We start from the raw sequence: 17442 nt of genomic DNA on the forward strand, positions 1-17442 counted from the left end.
TAGCCTGTCTCCTGATAGCGCCTCCAGCCTCTGGACACTACGCTGACCAATACAGCAAACCTTCTTGCCTCAGCTCGCATTGATGTGCCATCCTGGATGAGCTGCACTACCTGACCAACTTCTGTGGGTTGTAGAGTCCGTCTCATGCTACCACGAGTGTAAAAAGCACAACCAACATTCAAAAGTGACCAAAACATCAGCCAGAAAGCATTGGTCCTGAGATGTGGTCTGTGGTCCCCACCTGCAGAACCACTCCTTTATTGAGTGTGTCTTGATAATTGCCAATAATTTCCATCTATTGTCTATTTCATTTGCACAACAGCATGTGAAATTGATTGCCAATCAGTGTTGCTTCCTAAGTGGACAGTTTGATTTCACAGAAGTTTGATTCACTTGGAGTTATATTCTGTTAAGTATTCCCTTTATTTTTTTGAGCAGTGTATATATTTTTTACCTTGACATGCCCACCTCCATTCTATTCAAGATGGAACTCAACTTAGCCCAGTTCTCAGAGTCCAGAGCTCTGTTATCAGAATTGCTGAAAGTCCCAGTGGATGGACCCCCAACTATCAGTAAGTTATCAATCATCCTATGGATAGGGGATACGTTTCAATTCTGGCAATACCCTTTTAAAGGATTTAAGATTCAAAATGACATATGTGGCTATAGTTTGACCAGGGTTCCTCAGTAACTAGCTGGGACTTTCCTTATTAATTCTGCTACTATTCACTAGCCAGTAAGTTTTACATTACTTTTTAATCTAATATTGATCAAATGTTTGGAATAAGTGAGAAAATACATCAGTTCAGAAATCTTGGCTACCTGAGAACGAAGAAATGTTCCTGAATTATTTTTACCTGTCAAAACGTTTGACCTCCTGGAGGTTTTTCACCGATTTTTTTTTTGCTTTTCATTTTGTATTGCTTGAGGGGACACTTTGATTCTTTGAAAATAAAATGTTGTTTGTTGTAATATAAGTAATAAACATTTTATGTTCCAAGAATGATCTTAACTCTCTGAGATACTGCTCTCTCCTCGGAGGTCTGAATTTTCCTTATCACTACTACCCATTTTCTTCTCATTACCTCCAACAGAGGCATTGCTATATTTATATGTGACGATTTATAAAGCAAAAGTTTTGTAATGTTCCAGCTTTTCTATAGCCTCTGAAGCACACACAATAGGCTAACATTAATTGTTTTCATCAGCTCACTTATCGGCTTTGCTGTGCAGACTGGACTTGATCAGCAGAGTCACCTCATTATCATTTAGTGACACCCAAACTGTACTGCTAAATAAGGTTAAATTCATCCAGGAAAGAGTTTGTATGCAGCTCTCCTGCCATTTCTTGATCTCTGCACCTTTCTGCATTTTCATACAGGAATAGTTGAATGCATTTTCCTGATATAAGTTTTTCATACCATTTGCTTCCTATTTTGTAGGTTAAATGATTAAATTCAGGTGTTACTCCCCTTGCCCAAGTCCAGCGTTGCCTCTCGAGCAGTGTGTTTCTTTCTGTTGACAGCAGCAGCGACAATTTTTTTACGTCAATGCAGTTGACCGTGGCAGCCAATGACTGAGTTCACTGGCTTCTGCCATATACCTTGACAAAGCAGCTGAGCCCAATGATTGGCTGCAGCGGTCATGTGAGTTCTAGTTGTGACATCTCCAAGCGGAAACTAATAAGGATGAAAAATGTATATTTGGAAAACTTTAATGTCAGTATCCCTGTTGGTCTGGGTCAGGGAATGGGTTAATGTAAGGATTCCTGGAAGTGTAAGACATTCAAATGACCAAATCTAAGATCTTCGGAGAACCATGCTCCAGAAATGTCCTGGTTGTAAATGAAGTCTGAGTATTGATTGTTTCTCCCTCCACTGTATGCTGTAAAAGTCTGAAAGCCTGGCTTTACAGCTCTCTATGATCGAACAGAGCAATTCTGGAGTGATCTTGCCAATAACCAAAGCTGGTTTTAGTCAAAGTGGGGACTTGGGAAAAAGTTAAAAGTGGGGCCTCAACTGGTAACATATTGCACCATCACATAGAAACATTTGCAGGAGCAGAGTTCAGACCTTTAAAAGAGTGTGATCGACTATGTTAAAGTCATCTAGTGCTTGTGTCTTTACACACGCTGACGAAGAATGATGGGGTTGGGACAACCACCAATAGATCATTCTGTCCCCATATATATCATGTTATCGGCAGCACATCTCCTTTTTATAGTGGGCGATGTGCTGCTGAGAACAATGGCTCTGATTCATAACGACTGGCGTTGGGCAGGCCAGTCTTAATGAACGAGACTGCTGGAGTAAGAAGCACCTAATTCATTAAAAGATGAACTTCACTTAATAAATTAGGAATCTTACAAGTATCGTGCACCTCTGACAGAGATTACATGCACATGCATATACACACACTGCACATACATACACATACAAAACCCAAGATAAAAACATAAAAAGCAAATACCCTACAGTAAAAAAAACAGCAATAGTGCATGAAAATAATATAATGTGCTTAGTTAACAGAATTTTGAACAAAAAAAAAAATGTAAAAGCCATCTAACCTCGTCATGGTGACCCTCTTCGGGATGGTCCTAACCTCAAATATTAAAACCTTACCATTTGTCAAGTGACCTACATGTGGACAAGGGCTGAGAAGGACAGAGCCCGCATAATGGAAACCCAGGCATGGGGAACTAAGTGAATGCAATGTCCAGTTCAAAGAAAAGGGAGGCCACACCTTTATTTGCACAGAATGTAAAAATACTGAAACGAAAAACCTGAAGAGATGAACTGAAATACAAGTTGGTGTGCATGCATCATGTAGATGCATGTTCACACTGGCCACTAAACAGACAAAACCAAAGATAAAAACATTATAAGCAAATACCCTGCAGTAAATAAATAAACTGCAATAGTGCATAGAAATAAAATAGGGTACTTGGTTAACATAATTTTGATCAAAAAAATCTAAAAGCCATCCCACAACATCATGGTGACCCTATTTGGGGCTGTCCTAACCTCAATTATTAAAACTTACCATTTGTCAAGTGACGTACACGTGGACAAGGGATGAAAAGGACAGAGCCCGGATAATGGAAACCCAGGCATAGGGAACTACATGGATGTAATGTCCAGCTAAAAAAAAAAGGCAGGCCACACCTTTATTTGCACAGAATGCAAAAACACTGACATACATACACAAGTAACACCCACACACTGCACATACACACACTTAACATACATATACATGCACACATACTGCACATACATACACATGCATACACACACTGCACATACATATACATGTATATATGCACACACACTGCACATACACATATATACACACACACACTGTACATACATACAGTACACATGTGCTAACCCCTGAGCCACAATGCTGCCTATAGTGATTGGTGAGACCCTCCAATGATCAGACATTTGTCACTATCACCTATCCTATTGGTGATAGTGGTAAACGTCTTTAATTCGAAAAGCACTTGAAAGATCCTGGAGCCATATACCCCATGTGACCGACCTGAGGTCCAACCTTGAGCTAAGAACCAATTAGGAGACTCTATTTGGAATCAGATCTGCAATATTCTAGAGGTTCTCTACCTTCATAAGTCAGTTTTTTACATGCCATAAATCCAATCTGGTCCTGTTATTACAAAATTATGAGACTTTGCAGGATATGCTTTTACTAGTGTTGAGCGAGCACTAAAATGCTCGGGTGCTCGAAGCTCGGGCCGAGCTCGCCGTGATACTCGGGTGCTCGACCCGAGCAACGAGCCCAATGTTAGTCTATGGGAGACTCGAGCATTTTTGCGGTGGCACCCCCGGCAGTCTTTTAAAAGCCTAACAAGTGCCCAAAACGATAGTGACAGTGCTCAAATGACATGGGGACAGCATGGGGATCGCCCCAGGAAGCATTTCTGACCCCCAGGTCACTGCTGTCAACAACGTGGTCAGGGGTATTAAGCCACTTTTACAGGCTCACAATAAAACGTTCAAAAACGAAAGTGAAACTTTTTTCCTGTGAAATATGTTAAGGAACATCCTTTCCAGGGTAAAGACTTGTGTATAAGTTAAAATAAATGACCAAAAACAAAAATACTCCTCCACACCTTCGGCTATGTTCACAAGTAGCATTTTTTATGCGTTTTTGCACTTTTGTATTGCTTTCAACTATGACAAATGCATTCACCGTGAAATGTCATTTTAACATTTTACAACCTTATCTGGCCATGTGCTGTGTGACACATGCATAAAGTGCTGAAAAGTCAAGGGAACAGCATGGGGAAGACCCCTGGAAGCATCTCTGACTCCCAGGTCACTGTCTAAACGTGTGCCCATCATAAGTAATCCTTACCGCATCAGAAGATGCAGACTTGCAACTATCCCCATGCAAGTTCTAGTCCCAGGACAGTGTTCAATTGTACCTCCCCCATTCCTTGCAATACAAGCTCAAGTATGCAGCCTGCCACCCACCCACCCCCAGGCTGCAATACCATACTGCTTGCTTGCTTGAACTTGAAATTTGGCCTTTTAGGCATGTGGAGGCGGAATCTGGCCACCACGTCATGGCTGTGTTGGCGGCCTGGAATCCATACTCAGTCCCCTGCCGCCCGGCGGCCGGGTGTCCTTACTCGGTCCCCAGCCGCCCCGCGGCCGGGTGTCCACACACGGTCCCCAGCCGCCTGGGGGCAGCCGGGTGTCCATAAACGGTCCCCAGTCGCCCCTATTTCTCCTTGGAACATCCCCCCACACACTTTTCTTAGCCCGGCCTGCTTTAGGCAGCATTGGATGAGCCCACCAGAGAACCAGACTCCTCCGGTGGGCCCTGACTTCTCCATCGGTGGAGTTGAGAGTGCCAAGGTGAGGAGCATGATGATGATGACAGAAGTTAGCATCTGCTATGTTTTCTTTTAATGCAAGTGTAAGTGTGCAGCCTGCCACCCACCCACCCCCAGACTGCAATTCCATACTGCTAGCATGGCTGTGTCGGCGGCCTGGTATCCATACTCAGTCCCCAGCCGCCTGGTGGCCGGGTGTCCCCGCTTGCTCCCCAGCCTCCAGGGGGTGGCCGGGTGTCCATACTCGGTCCCCAGCCACCCCTATTTGTCCCGGTAACCTTTCCCACACTTTTCTTAGCCTGGCCTGCTTTAGGGCAGCATTGGCCGAGCCCACCGGACTATCAGACTCCTCCGGTGGGCCCTGGCTTCTCCATCAGGGGAGTTGAGAGTGCCAAGGTGAGGAGCATGATGAGGATGATAGAAGTTAGCATCTACTTTGTTTTGTTGTAATGCAAGCGCATGTATGTAGTAGCGGCTAGGCCTGAGGTGGTCAGCGTTTTGGCGCATATCCTACCTCCTCCGAGGATTGCTGGATGCTTTCCTGCTACTATCCAAGTTCTATGACTCCCGTTAAAACAAAGCTTCAGGTGATAAATGATGGATGAGGTAGTGGCAAAGGAGAAAGAGCAGGAGGAACAGGGACCATTCACATCAATATCAGGCCAGTCAACCAGATATGTCTTGTAGGATATGTTTCTGTAACAAAAGGAGCGGTTCGGCTACACAGTTATAGGGCATACAGTGAGTGCAATGCCTACCAAAAATTTCGAGCCCCTTGGAAATAACATGGAGGTCAGAGGGCATTAACTAAACCTTTTTTTCCATTTATAGCAACTGGGTCTCCCGTGCACTGTTGGCCTAAGCAGTGAATGGAAGGCTTTCCAAAAATTATGAGGAACTGCAATGCCCCTTACAATAGCCATGTGTGGCACCCCAGGGGTCTGGTCACCACAGTAATAGAGATATTACGTCGGAGAGCAAGTGGGAGGTTTCCTGGTCAGGATCCCTTAAACATGCAACATCCTCCTGCCCCAATCCTGGGAGGGGAGAATTCTGCCCTTATAAACTGGATCTGGGACGGGGTTGAGTGAGTCAGAGAACAGTCAGTGTCAGAGTGAGAGCAAGGGAAAGTAACAGCAAGGAGCTCTGTAGGAGCTAGGAGCTAAAGACCAGGGGCTGGAAGCTGAGCAGAGCTCGCCCTGGCAGAAGACAATAGGAGCCGGACACAGGAGTCCGAAGCTGTGAGGACTTATATATCCAGCAGCAGAAACCAGCCGGCACGGGATTTCAGGTCCTCTGGCCATAGAAGCCCGGAGGCTCAGTCACAAGCAAGGGACCAGCACCGCCGTCGTGGAGCGGAGGCTAACAGAAGGCCCCAAGTCGCCAGCCATACGGGTGAGCACTACACGGTACACTCAGGGACGTGGGCTACTTCTACCCGCTTACAGCAAGGTAGCCAGGAAGAGTGCAGACAGACGGGGAGGCCTACAACTCCACCTGGCCAGGGGAACTCCTGCTTGCTCACAGACTGACCAGGCCTCTTATGCTAGCCAGTACTCCCGGGAGGGTCTACCTTATAATCATCAGTAAAGACCCTGAACTGCACTGCAAAGACTCTGAGTCATTCCTGCTGCGCTCGTGCACCATCACCCCCATCATCCACACTCACTGCCCTGAGGCTATACTCCTCCCGAGGGGAGTTATCCCATTCTATGCTGCGCACACAACACCAGCCTCAGCGGTCTGCCTCGCAGCGGTGGTACTCCCTGACCGCAATCCACGGGTGGCGCAGTCGGACAATTAACCTCAAAACCTAAGAAAGACTGCCACTGGTTTGACCAGCCTGAGCCACGGGACCGGGTCACCGCCACGGAGACTACAGACCCCAGAGACCCGGCACTGGGTATCCCACACACGTGTACACACGGCCCAGGGGGCGCGTCACATGCAGTACAGCATATTACAAACATAAGTCCCATTATTGGGGAGTGGGTGTCCCATAGTATTTGGTTATGCTTTCCAAGCAAAAGCTGCCAAAAATTAGGACGGAGCAACTTGCAATGCCCCTTACAAGAGCCATGCAGTACAGCATATTACAAACATAAGTCCCATTATTGGGGAGTGGGTGTCCCATAGTATTTGCTTATGCTTTCCCAGCAAAAGCTGCCAAAAATTAGGATGGAGCAACTTGCAATGCCCCTTACAAGAGCCATGCAGTACAGCATATTACAAACATAAGTCCCATTTTTGGGGAGTGGGTGTCCCATGGTATTTGCTTATGCTTTCCCAGCAAAAGCTGCCAAGAATTAGGACGGAGCAACTTGCAATGCCCCTTACAAGAGCAATGCAGTACAGCATATTACAAACATAAGTCCCATTATTGGGGAGTGGGTGTCCCATAGTATTTGCTTATGCTTTCCAAGCAAAAGCTGCCAAAAATTAGGACGGAGCAACTTGCAATGCCCCTTACAAGAGCCATGCAGTACAGCATATTACAAACATAAGTCCCATTATTGGGGAGTGGGTGTCCCATAGTATTTGCTTATGCTTTCCCAGCAAAAGCTGCCAAAAATAAGGACGGAGGAACTTGCAATGCTGGCACCCTGGTGGTATAGTGGTGGTGGAGGCTGAGGATAAGGAGAAGAAGATTAAACAGCCGAAACGAGGAAGCGTATACCCATGTGTGGGTGTGAAGCGGTGCATGTGAATACACCTCCCGAAATAAAACAGTGGATTTGACTTTATGTTACTCTGCTGTCATTTGGTGGTGATGAGAAGTCTGGCCCAATCCAGCCCTTGTTCATTTTGATAAGGGTCAGCTTGTCAGCATTGTTCGTTGACAGGCGAGTGCGCTTATAAGTTATAATTCCCCCAGCGGCACTAAAAACACGCTCCGATAACACGCTAGCGGCAGGGCAGGCCAGGACCTCCAAGGCGTACAGAGCGAGTTCATTCCAAGTGTCCAGCTTGGATACCCAATAATTAAAAGGCACAGAGGAATCACGGAGGACGCTGGTACGATCGGCAAGGTACTCCCTCTCCATCTTTTGAAACTTTCCACTCCTTGTGAGAGTACCCCGCGCCTCAGGGCCTGTAAGCTGGACGGGTGTAAGAAAACTGTCCCAGAACATTGACAGTGTTCCCCTGCCTCTGCTGGATTGGAGTTGCATCTCTCTCGCCTGTACGCCTTGGTTGGGCAACGAACTGTGACCTCTGCCGCTAGCGTGTTCAGATGGGAATTTTTTAAGAGTTCTGCAGCAAGGGCCTTCTGGTATTGCCCCATTTTTGTAGACCTCTCCACCTCAGGAATAAGAGAGTGAAAGTTCTCCTTGTAGCGGGGGTCTACAAGTGTCACCAACCAGTAATGACTGTCACCCAACATTTTGACAACGCGAGGGTCACGGTTAAGGCAGCGTAACATAAAGTCAGCCATGCGTGCCAGACTGGTAACGGGCAAGATTTCCGTGTCCTCACCAAGATGACGACTGACCATGCTCTCCTCCTCCTCCTCCTCTTCCTCCTCCCCCCTGTCCTCAGGCCACCCACGCAGAACCGACGGTATGACACTTGTACAGGTACTACCGTCTACAACGCATGATAGCAGCTCCTGTTCTTCCTCCTCCTCCTCCTCCTCCTCTCCCTCATTGTCCCCCAATGCACATTGGGATGAGATGAGGCTGGGCTGTGTGTAATCGCCCGCTACGGCTTCTTGATCCATCTCATCATACTCTGGCTGCAATGCCTCCTCTTTAATTCTCTGCAGAGAGCGTTGCAAAAGACAGACAAGTGGGATGCTGACACTAATGATGGCGTCATCGCCACTCACCATCTTGGTGGCCTCCTTAAAGTTTGTCAGGATGGTACATATGTCAGACATCCAGGTCCACTCCTGAGGTCTTATGTGTGGAGTCTGACCTGAATATCGACGGCCTTGTTGCAGCTGGTACTCCACAACTGCTCTCTTCTGCTCACAAATCCTTTGCAACATGTGGAGGGTAGAGATCCAACGTGTGGGGACATCACACACCAGTCGGTGTGCCGGAAGCTGCAAACGCTGCTGCAACACAGCGAGGGCGGCGGAAGCTGTAGCCGACTTGCGAAAATGAGCTGACAGGCGGCGTACTTTCACGAGCAGATCTGGCAACTCGGGGTACGATTTAAGAAACCGCTGAACAACGAGGTTAAGCACATGAGCCAGGCATGGTACGTGTGTGATCTCACCTCGCCTCAGAGCCGCCACCAGGTTACGGCCATTGTCACACACGACCATGCCGGGATGTAGGTTCAGCAGTCTCAGCCACAGATCTGCCTGCTCTTTCACAGCTGTCCACAACTCACAAGCAGTGTGAGGTTTATCACCTAAGCTTATGAGTTTCAGCACAGCATGTTGCCGCTTGGCGGAGGCAGTACTGCAATGCTTCCAGCTTGTAACTGATGTGGTGATATCTGAGATGGAGGGCCCGCAATCCTCTGTGTGGGGAGGATGTGTTCCGTCCCAAGGTCTAACTGGGTCCCGGCTTCCACTATGTTTACCCAGTGTGCCTTCAGAGAGATGTACCGTCCCTGGCCACAAGCACTTGTCCACGTGTCCGTTGTCAGGTGGACTCTCCCAGTAACTGCATTGTTGAGGGCACGGTAGATGCTTTGGGACACGTGCTTGTGTAGTGCGGGGATGGCACACCGGGCAAAATAGTGTCGGCTGGGGACCGAGTACCGAGGGACGGCCACCGCCATAAGATTGCGGAAGGATTCCGTCTCCACCAGCCTAAAAGGCAGCATTTCCAATGCAAGCAGTCGTGAAATCTGCGAATTTAGGACTGTGGCCTGTGGGGCGTTAGCTGCGAATTTCCGCTTTCGTTCAAAGGTCTGGGATATGGACAATTGAACGCTGCGGTGGGACGTGGACGTGGACGTTGATGCTGTTTCTTGAGAAACTGCCATAACAAGTGAAGACTGAGAGGAGGGGGCATCTTTACATGCAGTATGGACAGGGGATTGCCTTGCACACACAACAGGGGGTTCTATTGCACGCACAACAGTGGAAGAAGCAGTGGTGACACCCGCTGACACTGGTCGTGGACCTTGGGTTTCGCCCCACAAAGTCGGGTGCTTTGCTGCCATGTGCCTGATCATGCTGGTGGTGGTCAGGCTGGTAGTTTTGTCACCCCTGATGATGCTGGCATGGCAGGTGGAACATATGGCCTTTTTGGGGTTATCAGCAGAGTCTTTAAAAAAATTCCAGACTCTGGAAGACCTACCGCTTGTACTGGCAACGTCCCTCGTGTTGGTGTTACGGGGAACGGTTGCCTGCCTTCTGTCTGCGGCCACCACACTGCTTCTTCCTGCCTGTTGGGGTACTCTGCCTCCCTCCCCCTGTGTGCTGCTGGCCTCACTCTGCATGTCCTCCTTCCACGTTGGGTCAGTTACTAGATCATCCACCACCTCCCCCTCTTCCACTTGCGCACCACGATCCTCCTCCTCACTTCCTGGCAATTGTGTCTCGTCATCGTCCACCTCTTGTGACAGATTGCCAACGTCGACTTCCTGTGGCCGTGGCTGTTCAAATATTTGGGCATTGCAACATGGGATCTCCTCTTCCACCACTTCAAGCGTATCAGGTGAGGGGCCCAAATATGGAAATGGACCAGTGAACAGCTCTTCAGAGTGTCCAAGTGTGGGATCACTTGCTGTCTGACGACACTCGGCATGGTGGGAGGAAGGAGCATCAGGGTGAGGAGGAGTATGCGGTCGAGACTCATGGCTACTAAGAGTTGACCGTGTGGAAGACAGACCGGAGGTAGTGGTGCCCAGGTAACTGGAAGTATTATCTGCTATCCAATTAATAACCTGTTCACACTGATCAGTTCTCAATACTGGTGTTGTTCTGTGCTTCCCTAGTAATTCGGTCAAGAAGTGGGAGCAAGAAGATGTGGCTGTTGGTTGTGGCACATTTTCACCTTGGCCACGGCCCTGTCCTCTGCACGAACCATCACAAGAACATCCACTTCCACGTCCCTTGCCACGCGCCTTGCCCATTGTAAATGAAGTAAAATAGCTTACACTTGCACTATCAATGGAAAAAGGGTAATAAAGAGTAGATTAGAACCGTGGAAGAGGAAAACCACAGTTATTGTTTACTGGGGTATACCACACTTTTTAAATAGAGATATTTGCGGCTGAACAGTGAGCGACACACTCAAACTGCTTTTTTTTTAGATACCAAAGGCCCAAAACTGGATAGTACAGCGATTTGACCCGTGGAACTGCGAAACCACACTGGGATGTCGGGCCTACACAAGACTATTTTCAACAGATATATTTTTGTGTCACAACAGTCAGAAGACACTACTGTTTTTCTTTACGGAAAAAACTACCAAAAGCTGAATAATAGAGATTTTTTACCGTGGGATGGCAAAACCAAAGTTATTGTTTACTGGGGTATACCTCACTTTTTTAAATAGAGATATTTGCGGCTGAACAGTGAGCGACACACTCAAAGTGCTTTTTTTTTTAGATACAAAAGGCCCAAAACTGGATAGTACAGCGATTTGACCCGTGGAACTGCGAAACCACACTGGGATGTCGGGCCTACACAAGACTATTTTCAACAGATATATTTTTGTGTCACAACAGTCAGGAGACACAACTGTTTTTCTTTACGGAAAAAACTACCAAAAGCTGAATAATAGAGATTTTTTACCGTGGGATGGCAAAACCACAGTTATTGTTTACTGGGGAATACCACACTTTTTTAAATAGAGATATTTGCGGCTGAACAGTGAGCGACACACTCAAACTGCTTTTTTTTTTAGATACAAAAGGCCCAAAACTGGATAGTACAGCGATTTGACCCGTGGAACTGCGAAACCACACTGGGATGTCGGGCCTACACAAGACTATTTTCAACAGATATATTTTTGTGTCACAACAGTCAGGAGACACTACTGTTTTTCTTTACGGAAAAAACTACCGAAAGCTGAATAATAGAGATTTTTTACCGTGGGATGGCAAAACCACAGTTATTGTTTACTGGGGTATACCACTTTTTTAAATAGAGATATTTGCGGCTGAACAGTGAGCGACACACTCAAACTGCTTTTTTTTTAGATACCAAAGGCCCAAAACTGGATAGTACAGCAATTTGACCCGTGGAACTGCGATACCACACTGGGATGTCGGGCCTACACAAGACTATTTTCAACAGATATATTTTTGTGTCACAACAGTCAGGAGACACTACTGTTTTTCTTTACGGAAAAAACTACCAAAAGCTGAATAATAGAGATTTTTTACCGTGGGATGGCAAAACCACAGTTATTGTTTACTGGGGTATACCACACTTTTTTAAATAGAGATATTTGTGGCTGAACAGTGAGCGACACACTCAAACTGCTTTTTTTTTAGATACCAAAGGCCCAAAACTGGATAGTACAGCGATTTGACCCATGGAACTGCGAAACCACACTGGGATGTCGGGCCTACACAAGACTATTTTCAACAGATATATTTTTGTGTCACAACAGTCAGGAGACACTACTGTTTTTCTTTACGGAAAAAACTACCAAAAGCTGAATAATAGAGATTTTTTACCGTGGGATGGCAAAACCACAGTTATTGTTTACTGGGGTATACCACACTTTTTTAAATAGAGATATTTGCGGCTGAACATTGAGTAACACACTCAAACTGCTTTTTTTTAGATACCAAGGGCCCAAAACTGGATAGTACAGCGATTTGACCCGTGGAACTGCGAAACCACACATGGATGTCGGACCTACACAAGACTATTTTCAACAGATATATTTTTGTGTCACAACAGTCAGGAGACACTACTGTTTTTCTATACGGAAAAAACTACCAAAAGCTGAATAATAGAGATTTTTTACCGTGGGATGGCAAAACCACAGTTATTGTTTACTGGGGTATACCACACTTTTTTAAATAGAGATATTTGCGGCTGAACAGTGAGCGACACACTCAAACTGCTTTTTTTTAGATACAAAAGGCCCAAAACTGGATAGTACAGCGATTTGACCCGTGGAACTGCGAAACCACACTGGGATGTCGGGCCTACACAAGACTATTTTCAACAGATATATTTTTGTGTCACAACAGTCAGGAGACACTACTGTTTTTCTATATGGAAAAAACTACCAAAAGCTGAATAATAGAGATTTTTTACCGTGGGATGGCAAAACCACAGTTATTGTTTACTGGGGAATACCACACTTTTTTAAACAGAGATATTTGCGGCTGAACAGTGAGCAACACACTCAAACTGCTTTTTTTTTAGATACCAAAGGCCCAAAACTGGATAGTACAGCGATTTGACCCGTGGAACTGCGAAACCACACTGGGATGTCGGGCCTACACAAGACTATTTTCAACAGATATATTTTTGTGTCACAACAGTCAGGAGACACTACTGTTTTTCTTTACAGAAAAAACTACCAAAAGCTGAATAATAGAGATTTTTTACCGTGGGATGGCAAAACCACAGTTATTGTTTACTGGGGTATACCACACTTTTTTAAATAGAGATATTTGCGGCTGAACATTGAGCAACACACTCAAACTGCTTTTTTTTTAGATACCAAGGGCCCAAAACTGGATAGTACAGCGATTTGACCCGTGGAACTGCGAAACCACACATGGATGTCGGGCCTACACAAGACTATTTTCAACAGATATATTTTTGTGTCACAACAGTCAGGAGACACTACTGTTTTTCTATACGGAAAAAACTACCAAAAGCTGAATAATAGAGATTTTTTACCGTGGGATGGCAAAACCACAGTTATTGTTTACTGGGGTATACCACACTTTTTTAAATAGAGATATTTGCGGCTGAACAGTGAGCGACACACTCAAACTGCTTTTTTTTAGATACAAAAGGCCCAAAACTGGATAGTACAGCGATTTGACCCGTGGAACTGCGAAACCACACTGGGATGTCGGGCCTACACAAGACTATTTTCAACAGATATATTTTTGTGTCACAACAGTCAGGAGACACTACTGTTTTTCTATATGGAAAAAACTACCAAAAGCTGAATAATAGAGAATTTTTACCGTGGGATGGCAAAACCACAGTTATTGTTTACTGGGGTATACCACACTTTTTTAAATAGAGATATTTGCGACTGAACAGTGAGCGACACACTCAAACTGCTTTTTATTTAGATACCAAAGGCCCAAAACTGGATAGTACAGCAATTTGAACCGTGGAACTGCGAAACCACACTGGGATGTCGCGTCTACACAAGACTACTTTCAACAAATATATTTTTGTGTCACAACAGTCAGGAGACAGTACTGTTTTTCTTTACGGAAAAAACTACCAGAAGCTGAATAATAGAGATTTTTTACCGTGGGATGGCAAAACCACAGTTATTGTTTACTGGGTATACCACACTTTTTTAAATAGAGATATTTGCGGCTGAACAGTGAGCGACACACTCAAACTGCTTTTTTTTTAAGATACCAAAGGCCCAAAACTGGATAGTACAGCGATTTGACCCGTGGAACTGCGAAACCACACTGGGATGTCGGGCCTACACAAGACTATTTTCAACAGATATATTTTTGCATCACAACAGTCAGGAGACACTACTGTTTTTCTATACGGAAAAAAACTACCAAAAGCTGAATAATAGAGATTTTTTACCGTGGGATGGCAAAACCACAGTTATTGTTTACTGGGGTATACCTCACTTTTTTAAATAGAGATATTTGCGGCTGAACAGTGAGCGACACACTGAAACTGTTTTTTTTTTAGATAGAAAAGGCCCAAAACTGGATAGTACAGCGATTTGACCCGTGGAACTGCGAAACCACACTGGGATGTCGGGCCTACACAAGACTATTTTCAACAGATATATTTTTGTGTCAGGAGACGCTACTGTTTTTCTTTACGGAAAAAACTACCAAAAGCTGAACAATAGAGATTTTTTACCGTGTGATGGCAAAACCACAGTTATTGTTTACTGGGGAATACCAAACTTTTTTAAATAGAGATATTTGCGGCTGAACAGTGAGCAACACACTCAAACTGCTTTTTTTTTAGCCACCAAAGGCCCAAAACTGGATAGTACAGCGATTTGACCTGTGGAACTGCGAAACCACACTGGGAGGTTGGGCCTACACAAGACTATTTTCAACAGATATATTTTTGCGTCACAACAGTCAGGAGACACTACTGTTTTTCTTTACGGAAAAAACTACCAAAAGCTGAATAATAGAGATTTTTTACCGTGGGATGGCAAAACCACAGTTATTGTTTACTGGGGTATGCCACACTTTTTTAAATAGAGATATTTGCGGCTGAACAGTGAGCGACACACTCAAACTGCTTTTTTTTTAGATACCAAAGGCCCAAAACTGGATAGTACAGCGATTTGACCCGTGGAACTGCGAAACCACACTGGGATGTCAGGCCTACACAAGACTATTTTCAACAGATATATTTTTGTGTCACAACAGTCAGGAGACACTACTGTTTTTCTTTACGGAAAAAACTACCAAAAGCTGAATAATGGAGATTTTTTACCGCGGTCTTGCAAAACCGCAGTTATTGTTTAATGGGGTATACCACACTTTTTTAAATAGAGATATTTGTGGCTGAACAGTAAGCGACACACTCAAACTGCTTTTTTTTTAGATACCAAAGGCCCAAAACTGGATAGTACAGCGATTTGACCCGTGGAACTGCGAAACCACACTGGGATGTCGGGGCTACACAAGACTATTTTCAACAGATATATTTTTGTGTCAGGAGATGCTACTGTTTTTCTTTACAGAAAAAACTACCAAAAGCTGAATAATAGAGATTTTTTACCGTGGGATGGCAAAACCACAGTTATTGTTTACTGGGGTATACCACACTTTTTGAAATAGAGATATTTGCGGCTGAATAGTGAGCAACACACTCAAACTGCTTTTTTTTTAGACACCAAAGGCCCAAAACTGGATAGTACAGCGATTTGACCCGTGGAACTGCGAAACCACACTGGGATGTTGGGCCTACACAAGACTATTTTCAACAGATATATTTTTGCGTCACAACAGTCAGGAGACACTACTGTTTTTCTTTACGGAAAAAACTACCAAAAGCTGAATAATAGAGTTTTTTACCGTGGGATGGCAAAACCACAGTTATTGTTTACTGGGGTATGCCACACTTTTTTAAATAGAGATATTTGCGACTGAACAGTGAGCGACACACTCAAACTGCTTTTTTTTTAGATACCAAAGGCCCAAATCTGGATAGTACAGCGATTTGACCCATGGAACTGCGAAACCACACTGGGATGTCGGGCCTACACAAGACTAGTTTCAACAGATATATTTTTGTGTCACAACAGTGAGGACACAGTACTGTTTTTCTTTACGGAAAAAACTACCAAAAGCTGAATAATAGAGATTTTTTACCGTGGGATGGCAAAACCACAGTTATTGTTTACTGGGGTATACCACACTTTTTTAAATAGAGATATTTGCGGCTCAACAGTGAGCAACACACTCAAACTGCTTTTTTTTTAGATACAAAAGGCCCAAAACTGGATAGTACAGCGATTTGACCCGTGGAACTGCGAAACCACACTGGGATGTCGGGCCTACACAAGACTATTTTCAACAGATATATTTTTGTGTCACAACAGTCAGGAGACACTACTGTTTTTCTTTACGGAAAAATCTACCAAAAGCTGAACAATAGAGATTTTTTACCGTGGGATGGCAAAACCACAGTTATTGTTTACTGGGGTATGCCACACTTTTTTAAATAGAGATATTTGCGGCTGAACAGTGAGCGACACACTCAAACTGCTTTTTTTTTAGATACCAAAGGCCCAAAACTGGATAGTACAGCGATTTGACCCGTGGAACTACGAAACCACACTGGGATGTCGGGCCTACACAAGACTATTTTCAACAGATATATTTTTGTGTCACAACAGTCAGGAGACACTACTATTTTTCTATACAGAAAAAACTACCAAAAGCTGAATAATAGAGATTTTTTACCGTGGGATGGCAAAACCACAGTTATTGTTTACTGGGGTATACCACACTTTTTTAAATAGAGATATTTGCAGCTGAACAGTGAGCGACACACTCAAACTGCTTTTTTTTTAGATACCAAAGGCCCAAAACTGGATAGTACAGCGATTTGACCCGTGGAACTGCGAAACCACACTGGGATGTCGGGCCTACACAAGACTATTTTCAACAACAGATATATTTTTGTGTCAGGAGACACTACTGTTTTTCTTTACGGAAAAAACTACCAAAAGCTGAATAATAGAGATTTTTTACCGTGGGATGGCAAAACCACAGTTATTGCTTACTGGAGTATACCACACTTTTTTAAATAGAGATATTTGTGGCTGATCAGTGAGCAACACACTCAAACTGCTTTTTTTTTAGATACCAAAGGCCCAAAACTGGATAGTACAGCGATTTGACCCGTGGAACTGCGAAACCACACTGGGATGTCGGGCCTACACAAGACTATTTTCAACAGATATATTTTTGTGTCACAACAGTCAGGAGACACTACTGTTTTTCTTTACGGAAAAATCTAC

The sequence above is a fragment of the Phyllobates terribilis genome, unplaced genomic scaffold (genome assembly GCF_046119375.1).
Source record: "Phyllobates terribilis strain yellow unplaced genomic scaffold, ASM4611937v1 Scaffold_5__5_contigs__length_657084704, whole genome shotgun sequence".
Classification (NCBI taxonomy): domain Eukaryota; kingdom Metazoa; phylum Chordata; class Amphibia; order Anura; family Dendrobatidae; genus Phyllobates; species Phyllobates terribilis.